The sequence below is a fragment of the Physeter macrocephalus genome, chromosome 11 (genome assembly GCF_002837175.3).
Source record: "Physeter macrocephalus isolate SW-GA chromosome 11, ASM283717v5, whole genome shotgun sequence".
NCBI lineage: Eukaryota > Metazoa > Chordata > Mammalia > Artiodactyla > Physeteridae > Physeter > Physeter macrocephalus.
This window is the reverse complement of record NC_041224.1, coordinates 173,577,481-173,590,293: the sequence shown is the minus strand read 5'-3', so window position 1 is coordinate 173,590,293 and position 12,813 is coordinate 173,577,481.

Here is a 12,813-nt window from a genome sequence, read left to right as displayed (position 1 = left end):
TAACACCATACACAAAAATAAACACAAAATGGATTAAAGACCTAATAGTAAGGCCAGACACTATAAAACTCTTAGAGGAAAACATAGGCAGAACACTCTATGACATAAATCACAGCAAGATCATTTTTGACCCACCTCCTAGAGAAATAGCAATAAAAACAAAAATAAACAGATGGGACCTAATGGAACTTAAAAGATTTTGCACAGCAAAGGAAACCACAAACAAGACGAAAAGACAACACTCAGAATGGGAGAAAATATTCTCAAAGCAATGGACAAAGGATTAATCTCCAAAATATATAAGCAGCTCATGCAGTTCAGTATTTAAAAAAACAAAGAACCCAATCCAAAAATGGGCAGAAGACCTAAACAGACATTTCTCTGAAGAAGATATACAGATCACCAGAAACACATGAATGGATACTCAACATCACTAATCATTAGAGAAATGCAAATCACAACTACAATGAGATATCACCACACACCAGTCAGAATGGCCATCATCAAAAAATCTACACACAGTAAATGCTGGAGAGGGTGTGGAGAAAAGGGAACCCTCTTGCACTATTGGTGGGAATGTACATTGATACAGCCACTATACAGAACACTATGGCGGTTCCTTAAAAAACTAAAAAAAACTACCATAAAACCCAGCAATCCCACTACTGGGTATATACCCTGAGAAAACCATACTTCAGAAAGACATATACCACAATGTCATTGCAGCACTATTTACAATAGCCAGGACATGGAAGCAACCTAAATGTCCATCTACAGATGAATGTATAAAGAAGATGTGGCACATATATACAATGGACTATTACTCTGCCATAAAAAGAAACAAAATTGAGTTATTTGTAGTGAGGTGGATGGACTTAGAGTCTGTCATACAGAGTGAAGTAAGTCAGAAAGAGAAAAACAAATACTGTATGCTAACACGGGTAAGCTGTGACAAAGTGAGAGAGTGGCATGGACATACATACACTACCAAATGTGAAACAGATAGCTAGTGGGAAGCAGCCTTATAGCACAGGGAGATCAGCTCGGTGCTTTGTGACCACCTAGAGGGGCAAGATAGGGAATGTGGGAGGGAGACGCACGAGGGAGGGGATATGGGGATATATGTATACGTATAGCTGATTCACTTTGTTATACAGCAGAAACTAACACACCATTGTAAAGCAATTATACTCCAATTAAGATGTTAAAAAAAAAAGTAACCTTAGGAAATAAAAAACCAGTCAGTTTTCTACTGTAAATGCTTTAAGGACCCCATGATATTAAAAGAAGGTGCCAATAAAGTCTTAGAATGTTGCAAAAAACCCCCACAATACCCTACTGCCACTTTTGAAGAGCCCGGAGCAAAACCAGGGGGTTGGGAGCAAAAGTACCGTTCTGCGCATGCCCCTGCACGCACCACCGCCTAAGGGTTAGGCAAACCCCCTAAGCCACGCCTCCAGCCTGACTCCCAGACACGCCCCTATCCTCATCCTATATAAGGAACAAGCTCGCCTCCCCCTCTCAGGGAGCGAGCAAGCAAGGAAAGCTGTTGTTTGTTCTCGCTCCCCCCCGCTGCTGCAGCAGGGGCCCCAGTAAAGCCTTGCCTGAATTTCTTGTCCGGCCTCTGATCAATTTCTGTTGGTTAAGGAGGCCAAGAACCCTGGTCGGTGACAGTTATAGCCTACTGGGGAGAAACATTATGGGTGGGATGGAATCATTAACAAGAGGTAGATGATAAAACTCTCTGAGCATAGAAAATATTTCACTTAATCTTATATTCTTACGTATTTTTATTTTATTTAAAAATTTTTTAAATATATTCTTACATATTTTTAAAGACGTTTGTTCAACTCTTTGCTCTGTGATTGTATGTTATGATTCTCTTTTACCTTCTTATGTGTACTATGTCTCCATATTTTGAAAAAGATATATCTCTTTGTATTAAACAGGGAAACCATTAAACAAAGTATTAACTAATTAAAGAATTAAACAAAGTTTTATGATCTCAAAAATAATCTCTCCAAGAGAGTAGGTTGAGTAGAGCAGTGACCTGGCCTCCCAAAGAGGTCTCTGGGCTCTGGAATGAGGTCAGAGATTCTAGGTGAGCCCTGACGGGACAAGACGAGGTGGCTGGCCTCGGCCAGCAGCCCTGAGCATGTACCCAGCAGGGGCATCTCCAGGGAGACCCAAGGGCTCCTGAGTGTGAGCGGGGCCCTCGCCCCAGACCCAGCACAGGATCCCCGGGCAGCGGGCGGCTTACCTTGCAGGCCTCAGGTAACCTTCCTCCCCTCCCCTCCCTCAGGTCTCATCCCCGGTTCTGGGGGAACAAACCAGCAGGGCCCTGTCCACAAAGGAGCAGACAGATGTGCTCCTGCCTGTCAGCCCCCAAAACGGGGCCTGTGGTGCAGAGACAGCAGTGGAAGGGCTGGATCTGGAGCCAGGCAGACCCCGGTTCAAATCTCAGCTCTGCCACTTACTAGCTGGCTGACCTTGGACCTGCTCCCCTGACTTTCTCAGTCTCCTCTGTAAACCTGAACACGGAGACCTGTCTTGTTCAGTATGTGTCCCTCAGTGCATCGGTTATGAGCCTGGTCATAAATGAGATGCTGAATGTGACTAAGGATCAAGCTAATAATGTTATATACATGTTATTATAGATCATGTAGTTATGTTACCCTGTGTAATAATATAATACTTTCCATTTACCCAGCACTTCTTATATACCAGACCCTGAACTAAATGTTTTATATCCAATATCTCATTATATCGTCACCAAACCCAAGGGCAAGTGGCATTGCCCACTTAGTAATTGAGGAAAGCAAGTATTAGTAGGTGAAACACCTGCCCAAGTAGATTGGCCTTAGTCCAGCCCAGCCGGGCCTCCCAGCATCACATGGGGCTCTGCCCCTGGAAGTTTCTGGGAAAATGCTCGGGATTAGCCACGGCTGCCGCTCCCCTCCGGAACTGTCATGCAAGTGGGCCGGGCCCACGGTGGGTGTCTCACTGGCCAGGGAATGACTGATGTGGGACGGACAGGGGGACAGAGTCCGGAGGTCTGGATTCACAGTGGACCTCGGCCAAGTCACTCTCCCGTCTTGGGCCTGAGCATTAGAGAGAGAACAGAAAATAAAAATCTTTGGAGAATTCTCAGAGCACCGATCGAATATAAGGAGTTGTTCAGATCAGAGAGAGAGAGTGTGGCACTAGTGAAAGCAGAACAGGACTTGGATTCCCGTCCTGCCATCCCCTAGCTGTGTGACCTTGGATGAATCACTCAACCTCTCTGGGCCTCAGTCCGACTCAATTTCCTTGTCTGGACAACAGGGATAGTTGTAATGTTTCCTTTTCAGGGTTGCTCTGCGGTTAAAAGAGACCATTTAGGTGAAGTGCTGTGGCCCAGTGCCAGGCGTGCACTAGGGTGTGCGCTAACTGTGCTGTGGTAAGAGGGGCGGGTAGGGTGTCAGCCCTGTTTCCCTGCATCCTGCTGGCCTCGTGCATGGAAGACGATGCCCAGGGAAGAACCTGTGAAGCCGAACTTCGTCTACCCACCTCTATGGGTGGTAGTGACATTAACTCCTTCGCAGCTAGGGGGTGACCTGAAGGAAAACGCCCGTGCTTTGCCCACACAAATGGGGGCCTGGGTGGTGCTTTCCTGAATAGGATGTTGCTTCAGGCAAAGTCTATTCTCTTTCTCTCCAGCGTAGAGTCTAGACACACTCAGGAAGCTCCAAATGTGGGGAGATCACCTGCTATGTCTGGAGGGGAGGGGTCCTAGGGTGGGGAGGGGTCCTAGGGGAGAGAGGGCCCACCAGGGGTCAGACACCCTGGGGACCTCAGGCACCTCACCTCTCCAGGCCTCACCTCCCCCATGTGTCCATCCAGGACCCCTCAGCCCCATCTCCTCCTGTGTGTCACCCTGAGCCCCATCCTCTGTGTGGATCTGGAGCCAGGAAGGACCCAAATTCAAATTCTGTCTCTGCCACTTAGGAACCACCTGACCTTGAGCTGATCCCCTCACCCCTGTGGCCTCAGTCTCCTCCTCTGTGCAATGGGTGATGCTGTCTCCCTGGCACGGTGTCCATGCGGATAGAGCTCAACACTGTGTGAAAAGCCTTGATGGACAATGAAACATGCGAAGTAAACTTAAGGGATACTTTTTACCTTTTATGCTTTCAATCTAGAACTAGGTTTAATAGATCACATCAGCTGGGAGGCTCTTTCCTTGTGTCCACCCTAAAGGGCGGGTTAATTGGTACAGTCGGCTGAATGATGGCCCCCAAAGATGTCCATGTCCTAATCCCTGGAACCCAGGAATATGTTACTTTACATGTTCAAAGAGACTTTGCAGATGTAATTAAATGAAGGATCCTGAGATGGGAGACTGTCCCGGATTATCTGGGGTTGCGGGGCGACGCTCCCACCAGGGTCCTTATGGGAGGGAGGCAGGAGGGTCAGAGTCAAAGAAGGAGATTTGATGACAGAACCAAGAGTTTGGAGTCATGCAAGGAAGGGCCTACAAGCCAAGGAATTCAGCAGCCCCTCGAAGCTGGAGAAGGAAAGAAAAGGATTCTCCCCTAAAGCCTCCAGAAGGAACCAGCCCTACTTACACCTTGATTTTAGCCCCGTAAGACTCATTTCAGGCTTCGGACCTCCAAAACTGTGAGTGAACAGATTGTTGTTTTAAACCACTAAGTTCGTGGTCATTTGTTACAGCGGCAATAGGAAACTAATAGTATTACTCCAAAGATGGGGGAACCACATGCTGGGATGTAGCCAGGGGAGATGCACGGGGTCCAAGCGCAAGGCCTGATATGTCCCCATAGCTCCTTTGCTTATGGCTCGTGTTGGTGCTAGATGGCTAATGGGGGGCCCCAATGAACAACTGAACAAAGACAATCAGAGAAGACATGAGGAGATATTAACCATCCCGTCTTAAGGATTAGGAAACTGAGTCCCCTAGTGTTGAATAGGGCAGAGAGTCAATGGCAGAGATGCACCTAGAACTAGGATTCTGAACTGCTGGTCCATGACTGTCTCCATCATCCACCGTCCTCTGTCCATCAACCTGAAGGATAAGTCAGTGCTAGCCTAGAGAGAAGAGAAGAAAGAGAGGCACGTACCTTACATGTGACGACTCACTGATGCTTCCGAGGTAGGTACTGTCGTTGTTCCTATCTTACAGGTGAGGAAGCTGAAGCACAGAGAGGTTAAGTTAACCTGCCCAAAATCATTCAGCCAATATGATTGACTGCATTAATGACCTCGATTAATGGTCTCCCTGCATCCTCTCTTTACCCGTACCTTTGCAATTCCTTTCCTATCTCATTTTGAGCTTTGGCCACTTGACCTGCTTTGGCCAATGGGCTGTGATGCAAGCAGAGGCACGAGAGCAGGTGCACAACTGTTTTCCCACTTACGCGACTGGGGTTGCTCCCCCTTGCAGCCCTGCCATCACCACAGAAACATGCTCCAGCTAATCTGTGGGAAGGATGGGAGAAGCATATGGAAGCAGAACCAGTTCGTCCCATCCAGAGCATTCTAGACCAGCAAGCCCCCCAGATGGCCTGCCAGCTGACCCTAGACACATGAGCAAGCCCAGCCAAGGTCAGCCAAGCCTGGCCCAGATTGGCAGAACAATACAACTGGTCTGAAGACTTGTGAGCCACAATAAATGGTAGCTGTTTGAGGCCACTACATTTTAGAGTGGCTTGTTACACAGCAATAACTAACTGATACAACCAATAAGTAGCAGAGCGGTGGGTTTGGGGAACAGCATAGTCCTGCTTGGGAGGAACTTTTAATACGTATCTGAAAGAAGCATCAGCAGAGCCAAGAGTTTAAGAGGAGGGTGGGTGTGAGGCCTGGTGCTGTGGGGACTATTCTGCTGCCACAAGAGAAGTCAGCCTAGGACGTAGCTGATGCTGGGAGGAGGGGAACCAGAAATTTGGTGGAGACCCCATTTTCCTACCTGTTCCCTCCTTCTGTGCTGGCACAAGACACATAGCCGTGACAGCCATCTTACAGAGACCAAGAAAAGGAAAAGTGTACCATAGAGACATCAGCTCAGTGCTGGGACCCAATGAACCAGTGCCAGAAGCTTCTATTCAGTGATAAAAATAAGTCCTTGTTTCAGGCGCATTGGCCAGGTTTCCTGTTACCTGCAGCTGAGAGTACTCCTGCCCGGTGCCTGGTGGCCGCCTGCTCCCCGCAGCTCCCCGATTTCTGCAAGGCCAGAACAGGCCCCCAGGAGCTCACCGTCAGTCTCCACGCCAGGGGTCTCTGCCTAGTTGGGGGGCTTCTGAATTTGGTCAAAAGCTTACTTGGTGCTCAGCCCAAATGTGGGACAGACGTTCTGATTCGATTTTCCTTTTTCTCACCCGATTTTTTAAGAAAAGTTCTAGACCTGCTATGCCTTTTAAAATACCCTGCATCACCTCCCCAGAATAGCACACCTGACAAGGAACTGGTACAGCTCCAAACTGCCGTCCACTGAAGATGCATATAAAGCCAAAAAGAACGTGGGGGGCAGTAAACCACAGGCCACAAAACCTGCCTCCACTGCCCTCCCCTCCTCTGCTGCGCACACACTCCAAACTTTCCATTTCTGATTTGAGATGTGTAGCTGCAAAGCGAACAGACAGAGAGAATGAAAATGGGCAGCCTGCACGCTGAAAGAGCTTCGAAGCAGGAGCCAGTGCTGCTCAGATGTCCCCGACTGTGGCCTTGGAAGTGACAATCCCCTCTCTCTGGGCTGCAGTTTTCTTCCCTGTAAAAAAGGGGCTTTTCGCTAAGCCCCCTCCCCACTCTGCACATCTGGGTCTATGAGAGCCTTTCTCCTCCATCTGCAGCTACAAACGCGTCAGGGGAGTGTGGCAGGGCTGGGGAGGTTTGGGGAGATAAGCCGATCTGAGTTTTAACTCCAACTCTTGGGCCTAAATGCCAAGTTGCTACTGGATAAATCCTTAACCAACCTGATCTTTAATTTGTCATTTATATCGGGAGAATAATGATACTTCTTTATTTTAATCATTAGAGGGAGTGCCTGGGAGATAAAAGCACATAGTGGATGCTCCACGGATGGTAAACATTCTGCTATATTTTTAGTTTGATTGCTGTTGTCTTTCTTGTTAAATGGCCGGAATGGAAGTCAGATGGAGGGCAGGTGGGGCCCGCAAGCTCATGAGACTAAAGTAACTAGAAAGGAAACAGAAAAGGAAATGCCCCACCTGCTATGACTCAGTCTTGGCTGGAAATGATACAGACCTCCGTTGGGAGCATCATTAGAAACTCGGAAAGGACGGGGGACGATTGGCACAGGGGCTGAGTGATCTCCTTGTGTTGGCCTTCCATCTTGTTAGATAGAAAAGAAAAGCCAGCCTAGCCGGAGCCAAAGCTTTAAGGTAATATACACCTATTCTGTATCTTGGCATTACAGAGTTGAACTTCCCAGTCTACTTGCCAAGAGGGACAAAGAGCTTTCCAGTAATATTGAAGGACTAGTTGTAATAGCCCCAAGGGCTGTTGACTTATAACCCTACAAACCACATTTGTTAGAAAGTTTGGGGTAGAAAAACACGTTTGTTCACTTTAAATGGAAAACCATATTTGTCATAAGTGGTTGATTCCATTCCCTTCTCGGGGATAATTAACTCACCAGGACCTGCCACGTTCAGCTCTAATCAACCCAACCTGTGGCAAAGGAGCCTGCAGAACATGGTTAAAGGCATTTTTCTTCGTATAAGTATTTGTTTCACAAATAATAAAGTAGCTTTAAATAAGCGTAGAATAATGATTTGTTTCAACTGCAGTAAAGCCCCAGAGAAGCAGCAAACAGAAGCTTTCAAGTCCAGCAGCCGTGACCACTGGGACTTTTCACAGCAGGACACGGAGGAAAGGCTGAGCCATGAGGCTGCTCCTTTCCCCAGCCTGAAGCCAGGGATGACTTTGACTTTGTGTGGATTTGTGCTGTGTCGACTTAGCTAGGCTGGAAACACGTTTTGCAGAATTTCCCTTCCTGTGTAGTCCTGGGTTAGCATGGCCCCAAGAGACATTGAGCGTGAGGTCTGCAAGGTGGAACACATCGGAAGGTTGGTGCCGGTGCTGGAGAAGCTGCTGCGACCCCTACTAGTTGCTGCTGTGCTGGCTACAGGTGTGGGCGTGGAACAGCTTGTCCAGGGCAACCCTGACCCAGTCAATCAGTCCTCACATGTACCAGCAGCTTCCACACGTATCCCTCAGCCACTGGCTAGTGTCCGGCTGGCTTTTCGACTTAAAATCCTGGAACCATAGCCACTGTCTTATTTATTGGTCGCTCTTATCTATCATATATTCATTAATTTTTTTTAACGAACACCGTGGCATCTACTCACGAGGCACAAACCCTGTTCCAGGATCTGGAGGTGAAGGGAGACTAGGTTAGGTCCTTGGCCTTGCTCTCCAGTAGCCTGCAATCTGGCGGGGCGTTCAGCATGGGGACAGACACTCCAGCAGCAAACGCAAGGACAGAGTCAAGAGAGGCTAGAGCAGCCGGCTGAGGTCACACTCTCCAGCCCCATGGCTCCAGACTGGAACCCAAGGCTGGTGTGGGCGGCTCAATGATACCCCCAAAGATATCCAGGATCTAGTCCCCAGGGCTTGTGAGCCTTACCTTTTCCTCATGGCAAAATGAACCTTGCAGATGTGATTAAATTAGGGATCTTGAGATGGGAAGATTATCCTGGATGATCCGGGTGGGCCCTAAACGCCATTGTAAGTGTCCTTATAGGAGGGAGACCTGACTACGGAAATGCAAGCAGAGGCAGATTTGAAGATGCTATGCTGCTGGTCTTGAAGACGGAGGAGGGTACTGTGAGCCACGGAGAGCAGCTCTAGAAGCTGGAAAAGGGAAGGAAATGGACTCTCCCCTAGAGCCTCCGGAGGGGACGTGACCCCTAGAGGAAGGGCAGGTGGGGCCCGCAAGCTCATGAGACTAAAGTAACTAGAAAGGAAACAGAAAAGGAAATGCCCCACCTGCTATGACTCAGTCTTGGCTGGAAATGATACAGACCTCCGTTGGGAGCATCATTAGAAACTCGGAAAGGACGGGGGACGATTGGCACAGGGGCTGAGTGATCTCCTTGTGTTGGCCTTCCATCTTGTTAGATAGAAAAGAAAAGCCAGCCTAGCCGGATCCAAAGCTTTAAGGTAATATACACCTATTCTGTATCTTGGCATTACAGAGTTGAACTTCCCAGTCTACTTGCCAAGAGGGACAAAGAGCTTTCCAGTAATATTGAAGGACTAGTTGTAATAGCCCCAAGGGCTGTTGACTTATAACCCTACAAACCACATTTGTTAGAAAGTTTGGGGTAGAAAAACACGTTTGTTCACTTTAAATGGAAAACCATATTTGTCATAAGTGGTTGATTCCATTCCCTTCTCGGGGATAATTAACTCACCAGGACCTGCCACGTTCAGCTCTAATCAACCCAACCTGTGGCAAAGGAGCCTGCAGAACATGGTTAAAGGCATTTTTCTTCGTATAAGTATTTGTTTCACAAATAATAAAGTAGCTTTAAATAAGCGTAGAATAATGATTTGTTTCAACTGCAGTAAAGCCCCAGAGAAGCAGCAAACAGAAGCTTTCAAGTCCAGCAGCCGTGACCACTGGGACTTTTCACAGCAGGACACGGAGGAAAGGCTGAGCCATGAGGCTGCTCCTTTCCCCAGCCTGAAGCCAGGGATGACTTTGACTTTGTGTGGATTTGTGCTGTGTCGACTTAGCTAGGCTGGAAACACGTTTTGCAGAATTTCCCTTCCTGTGTAGTCCTGGGTTAGCATGGCCCCAAGAGACATTGAGCGTGAGGTCTGCAAGGTGGAACACATCGGAAGGTTGGTGCCGGTGCTGGAGAAGCTGCTGCGACCCCTACTAGTTGCTGCTGTGCTGGCTACAGGTGTGGGCGTGGAACAGCTTGTCCAGGGCAACCCTGACCCAGTCAATCAGTCCTCACATGTACCAGCAGCTTCCACACGTATCCCTCAGCCACTGGCTAGTGTCCGGCTGGCTTTTCGACTTAAAATCCTGGAACCATAGCCACTGTCTTATTTATTGGTCGCTCTTATCTATCATATATTCATTAATTTTTTTTAACGAACACCGTGGCATCTACTCACGAGGCACAAACCCTGTTCCAGGATCTGGAGGTGAAGGGAGACTAGGTTAGGTCCTTGGCCTTGCTCTCCAGTAGCCTGCAATCTGGCGGGGCGTTCAGCATGGGGACAGACACTCCAGCAGCAAACGCAAGGACAGAGTCAAGAGAGGCTAGAGCAGCCGGCTGAGGTCACACTCTCCAGCCCCATGGCTCCAGACTGGAACCCAAGGCTGGTGTGGGCGGCTCAATGATACCCCCAAAGATATCCAGGATCTAGTCCCCAGGGCTTGTGAGCCTTACCTTTTCCTCATGGCAAAATGAACCTTGCAGATGTGATTAAATTAGGGATCTTGAGATGGGAAGATTATCCTGGATGATCCGGGTGGGCCCTAAACGCCATTGTAAGTGTCCTTATAGGAGGGAGACCTGACTACGGAAATGCAAGCAGAGGCAGATTTGAAGATGCTATGCTGCTGGTCTTGAAGACGGAGGAGGGTACTGTGAGCCACGGAGAGCAGCTCTAGAAGCTGGAAAAGGGAAGGAAATGGACTCTCCCCTAGAGCCTCCGGAGGGGACGTGACCCTGCCTCAGTTTAAAGCCATCGAAATCCATTTTCCATTTCTGACATTCAGACCTAAGAAAATAAACGTGTGCTGTCTGAAGACGCTGGTACCTGTAATTTGTTCCAGCAGTGGGAGGAAACGATCACAGCTGGTTAGGGCTCAGGCTCTTTCCCAGATCGGCGGTGGCGAGCAGACTCAGCCACGGAGCTGCCTTATTCTGGAGCATTTGCTGAAAGAAAACTCAAGGCAGGAGTTTGGCAAAACGTGAGCCTTTAGATGTGGAAGGGTTAAGTGACTTATCAGACGCCCATAGCCCAGGATTTTCTGTGTGAGTTAAAAATGATGTCACAAAGCGTTTTCATGATGCAGAGAAACGCTTAGGATGTAATGTCAAATAAACAGAACAAAAGATTTTTAGAAGTATATGTAGTATGAGCTCTACTGGGTTTAAAACCAGCTGCTGAATGAGCAAGCCATAACCGGATGGTTTTGATATGTCAGCACATCAGGAGCTCCTGGGTAAACCCAAGGCCTCCCAGCTGCTCAGCGGACCTTCAGGTTGGATGGAGGCATGGGGGAAGGATGCCGGAGGGCAGGGGAAACGAAGGAGGCCGATTGCAGACCGTCACCCGCCATCTAGTTTTCCAACCCACTTGGCCTGAATCTGCTGTCATGTCCTCAGGCTCTCTTTCCATTCTTTCGGTCTCTGAATTATTTGGAGACGCATGCCTAGGCCAGCAACAGGCTCGCTTTAGCAAGTGCTATTTCTTATTCCTGTGTTTCCTCCATCACTGTGCTGCCTGCCTGGTCGACCTCCTCCCAGCCCTATACCTCGGTTGGGGGTCTTCCTGCCCCAGGCCCAGGAGGAAGATGACCCTGACCTCGGAAAGAAGCTGCTCATCCTTCTCCGCGTAGTTCAGGCGGGAAGAAGCCCAGGACTGAAGGAAGAGAGGGCACCGCCTGCAGATACTGGCTGTTGCTGTGTCCACCCTGTGAGGGGCTGGGCTGACCGCTGACGTGGATGCTGGGACAGTCGGACCCAGGGCTCGGGCCTCGTGTGCTGGCTGCAGGCAGCAGGCTCAGAGCGAGGAGAGACCGAGGGCCTTGGGGGAGCAAACTTCTCTGGCTCTGGGGTGACGGGAATTGAGCGAGATGGCCTTCCATTTCAGCAGACCTGAGGCGGGGGGCCTGGAGCAGTGGAACTGGCTTTTGGCACCGAAAGTGAATAACATGGAAAGCTGGGAAAGAACGAGGCTGTAAGCCTGCCCACCAGGTGCCTGGGCAGAAGGAAACGCGTTCTATTGTTATCTAGAAGTTCCACTTTCCATTACACTATTCTAAAGCTGACGCTCATTTTAACATGGCAAAAGGAAGTGTCGGTCAGGGCGGCCCTGAGAGCAGAGCCCTGGTGGCCGGGTGTATGTGTGTGTGTGCACGCGTGCATGTGTGTGTACATGTGTGTGCACGTGTGCACGTGTGTGCGTGTGCATTGTGTGCATGTGTGAGCACCCACAGGGGCCTTTCAGAGGAGCCAGAAACTGCTACCACAGCAACTTCTCTAACACCTGCAGCCTGGCCGGATTGGAGGCATTTGCCGGCCGGCGGTTTCGCCCCTGCACACAAAAAAAGAACAGGATGCTCGAAACAAGGGAATGAGGAAGAATGCCTAGATTAAAAACATACGTACAGGATAACCAGAAGGAAATATTCCTCGACGAGGAGCTGAGGAAAGTAAAATGAAAAGACCAAAAATTGGAAAATAGAGGAAAGAAGTAATTAGAGCATCAAGCCAGTGCAACATCTGATTTGAATGTGCTCCAGAGAGAAAAGAAAACAAAAGGAAATAGTTGTTTAATGAAATATCTCGGCACCTGTGGCCCAGTCAAGTTGACACATAAAAATAACCATCACAGTGTGTGCGTGTCTCTGTGTGTGCGTGTGTGTCTGTGTGTGTGTCTGTGTGTGTGTGTCTCTGTGTGTGCGTGTCTGTGTGTGTGTGCGTGTGTGTGTCTGTGTGTGTGTCTGTGTGTGTGTGTCTGTGTGTGTGTGCGTGTCTGTGTGTCTGTGTGTGTGTGTGTGTGTGTGTGTGTGTGTGTGTGTGATTAGCTTATTTAATCCTC